Below are 4389 nucleotides of genomic sequence, written 5' to 3' on the forward strand. Positions count from 1 at the left end.
AAATGTTGATGTGTCCACGTTGCGCTTTGGGGCGTTTCCTGTCGCAGGCGCTAGGGCTACCCACACAAGTGAGGTATCATTTTTATCGGGAGACTTGGGGGAACGCTGGGTGGAAGGAAATGTGTGGCTCCTCTCAGATTCCAGAACTTTCTGTCACCGAAATGTGAGGAACATGTGTTGTTATAGCCAAATTTTGAGGTTTGCAAAGGATTCTGGGTAACAGAACCTGGTCCGAGCCGAACAAGTCACCCCATCTTGGATTCCCCTGGGTTTCTAGTTTTAAAAAATGCACTGGTTTGCTAGGTTTCCCCAGGTGCTGGCTGAGCTACAGGCCAAAATCCACAGGTAGGCACTGTTTTCTATGAAAAAATGTGATGTGTCCACGTTGTGTTTTGGGACATTTCCTTTCGTGGGCCCTAGTCCTACCCACACAAGTGAGGTATCATTTTTATCGGGAGACTTGGGGGAATGCTGGGTGGAAGGAAATTTGTGGCTCCTCTCAGATTCCAGAACTTTCTGCCACAGAAATGTGAGGAACATATGTTTTTTAGCCAAATTTTGAGGTTTGCAAAGGATTCTGGGTAACAGAACCTGGTCCGAGCCCCACAAGTCACCCCATCTTGGATTCCCCTAGGTCTCTCGTTTTCTGAAATGCACAGGTTTGGTAGGTTTCCCTAGATGCCGGCTGAGCTAGAGGCCAAAATCTACAGGTAGGCACTTTGCAAAAAACACCTCTGTTTTCTTTAAAACATTTGGATGTGTCCACGTTGCGCTTTGGGGCGTTTCCTGTCGCGGGCGCTAGACCTACCCACACAAGTGAGGTATCATTTTTATCGGGAGACTTGGGGGAACGCTGGGTGGAAGGAAATGGGTGGCTCCTCTCAGATTCCAGAACTTTCTGCCACAGAAATGTGAGGAACATGTGTTTTTTTAGCCAAATTTTGAGGTTTGCAAAGGATTCTGGGTAACAGAACCTGGGCCGAGCCCCACAAGTCACCCCATCTTGGATTCCCCTAGGTCTCTAGTTTTCAGAAATGCACAGGTTTGGTAGGTTTCTCTAGGTGCCGGCTGAGCTAGAGGCCAAAATCTACAGGTAGGCACTTTGCAAAAAACACCTCTGTTTTCTTTCAAAATTTTTGATGTGTCCACGTTGCGCTTTGGGGCGTTTCCTGTCGCGGGCGCTAGGCCTACCCACACAAGTGAGGTATCATTTTTATCAGGAGACTTGGGGGAACGCTGGGTGGAAGGAAATGTGTGGCTCCTCTCAGATTCCAGAACTTTCTGCCACAGAAATGTGAGGAACATGTGTTTTTTAGCCAGATTTTGAGGTTTGCAAAGGATTCTGGGTAACAGAACTTGGCCAGAGCCCCACAAGTCACCCCATCTTGGATTCCCCTAGGTCTCTAGTTTTCAGAAATGCACAGGTTTGGTAGGTTTCCCTAGGTGCCGGCTGAGTTAGAGGCCAAAATCTACAGCTAGGCACTTTGCAAAAAACACCTCTGTATTCTTTCAAAAATTTTGATGTGTCCACGTTGCGCTTTGGGGCGTTTCCTGTCGCGGGCGCTAGGCCTACCCACACAAGTGAGGTATCATTTTTATCGGGAGACTTGGGGGAACGCTGGGTGGAAGGAAATTTGTGGCTCCTCTCAGATTCCAGAACTTTCTGCCACAGAAATGTGAGGAACATGTGTTTTTTTAGCCAAATTTTGAGGTTTGCAAAGGATTCTGGGTAACAGAACCTGGGCCGAGCCCCACAAGTCACCCCATCTTGGATTCCCCTAGGTCTCTAGTTTTCAGAAATGCACAGGTTTGGTAGGTTTCTCTAGGTGCCGGCTGAGCTAGAGGCCAAAATCTACAGGTAGGCACTTTGCAAAAAACACCTCTGTTTTCTTTCAAAATTTTTGATGTGTCCACGTTGCGCTTTGGGGCGTTTCCTGTCGCGGGCGCTAGGCCTACCCACACAAGTGAGGTATCATTTTTATCGGGAGACTTGGGGGAACGCTGGGTGGAAGGAAATGTGTGGCTCCTCTCAGATTCCAGAACTTTCTGCCACAGAAATGTGAGGAACATGTGTTTTTTAGCCAGATTTTGAGGTTTGCAAAGGATTCTGGGTAACAGAACTTGGCCAGAGCCCCACAAGTCACCCCATCTTGGATTCCCCTAGGTCTCTAGTTTTCAGAAATGCACAGGTTTGGTAGGTTTCCCTAGGTGCCGGCTGAGTTAGAGGCCAAAATCTACAGCTAGGCACTTTGCAAAAAACACCTCTGTATTCTTTCAAAAATTTTGATGTGTCCACGTTGCGCTTTGGGGCGTTTCCTGTCGCGGGCGCTAGGCCTACCCACACAAGTGAGGTATCATTTTTATCGGGAGACTTGGGGGAACGCTGGGTGGAAGGAAATTTGTGGCTCCTCTCAGATTCCAGAACTTTCTGCCACAGAAATGTGAGGAACATGTGTTTTTTTTAGCCAAATTTTGAGGTTTGCAAAGGAGTCTGGGTAACAGGACCTGGCCCGAGCCCCACAAGTCACCCCATCTTGGATTCCCCTAGGTCTCTAGTTTTCAGAAATGCACAGGTTTGGTAGGTTCCCTAGGTGCCGGCTGAGCTAGAGGCCAAAATCTACAGGTAGGCACATTGCAAAAAACACCTCTGTTTTCTTTAAAACATTTGGATGTGTCCACGTTGCGCTTTAGGGCGTTTTCTGTCGCGGGCGCTACGCCTACCCACACAAGTGAGGTATCATTTTTATTGGGAGACTTGGGGGAACGCTGGGTGGAAGGAAATGTGTGGCTCCTCTCAGATTCCAGAACTTTCTGTCACCGAAATGTGAGGAACATGTGTTGTTTTAGCCAAATTTTGAGGTTTGCAAAGGATTCTGGGTAACAGAACCTGGTCCGAGCCGAACAAGTCACCCCATCTTGGATTCCCCTGGGTTTCTAGTTTTAAAAAATGCACTGGTTTGCTAGGTTTCCCCAGGTGCTGGCTGAGCTACAGGCCAAAATCCACAGGTAGGCACTGTTTTCTATGAAAAAATGTGATGTGTCCACGTTGTGTTTTGGGACATTTCCTTTCGTGGGCCCTAGTCCTACCCACACAAGTGAGGTATCATTTTTATCGGGAGACTTGGGGGAATGCTGGGTGGAAGGAAATTTGTGGCTCCTCTCAGATTCCAGAACTTTCTGCCACAGAAATGTGAGGAACATATGTTTTTTAGCCAAATTTTGAGGTTTGCAAAGGATTCTGGGTAACAGAACCTGGTCCGAGCCCCACAAGTCACCCCATCTTGGATTCCCCTAGGTCTCTCGTTTTCTGAAATGCACAGGTTTGGTAGGTTTCCCTAGATGCCGGCTGAGCTAGAGGCCAAAATCTACAGGTAGGCACTTTGCAAAAAACACCTCTGTTTTTTTTCAAAAATTTTGATGTGTCCACGTTGCGCTTTGGGGCGTTTCCTGTCGCAGGCGCTAGGGCTACCCACACAAGTGAGGTATCATTTTTATCGGGAGACTTGGGGGAACGCTGGGTGGAAGGAAATGTGTGGCTCCTCTCAGATTCCAGAACTTTCTGTCACCGAAATGTGAGGAACATGTGTTGTTTTAGCCAAATTTTGAGGTTTGCAAAGGATTCTGGGTAACAGAACCTGGTCCGAGCCGAACAAGTCACCCCATCTTGGATTCCCCTGGGTTTCTAGTTTTAAAAAATGCACTGGTTTGCTAGGTTTCCCCAGGTGCTGGCTGAGCTACAGGCCAAAATCCACAGGTAGGCACTGTTTTCTATGAAAAAATGTGATGTGTCCACGTTGTGTTTTGGGACATTTCCTTTCGTGGGCCCTAGTCCTACCCACACAAGTGAGGTATCATTTTTATCGGGAGACTTGGGGGAATGCTGGGTGGAAGGAAATTTGTGGCTCCTCTCAGATTCCAGAACTTTCTGCCACAGAAATGTGAGGAACATATGTTTTTTAGCCAAATTTTGAGGTTTGCAAAGGATTCTGGGTAACAGAACCTGGTCCGAGCCCCACAAGTCACCCCATCTTGGATTCCCCTAGGTCTCTCGTTTTCTGAAATGCACAGGTTTGGTAGGTTTCCCTAGATGCCGGCTGAGCTAGAGGCCAAAATCTACAGGTAGGCACTTTGCAAAAAACACCTCTGTTTTCTTTAAAACATTTGGATGTGTCCACGTTGCGCTTTGGGGCGTTTCCTGTCGCGGGCGCTAGACCTACCCACACAAGTGAGGTATCATTTTTATCGGGAGACTTGGGGGAACGCTGGGTGGAAGGAAATGGGTGGCTCCTCTCAGATTCCAGAACTTTCTGCCACAGAAATGTGAGGAACATGTGTTTTTTTAGCCAAATTTTGAGGTTTGCAAAGGATTCTGGGTAACAGAACCTGGGC

The sequence above is a fragment of the Pleurodeles waltl genome, chromosome 1_2 (assembly GCF_031143425.1).
Source record: "Pleurodeles waltl isolate 20211129_DDA chromosome 1_2, aPleWal1.hap1.20221129, whole genome shotgun sequence".
NCBI classification, from domain to species: Eukaryota; Metazoa; Chordata; class Amphibia; order Caudata; family Salamandridae; genus Pleurodeles; species Pleurodeles waltl.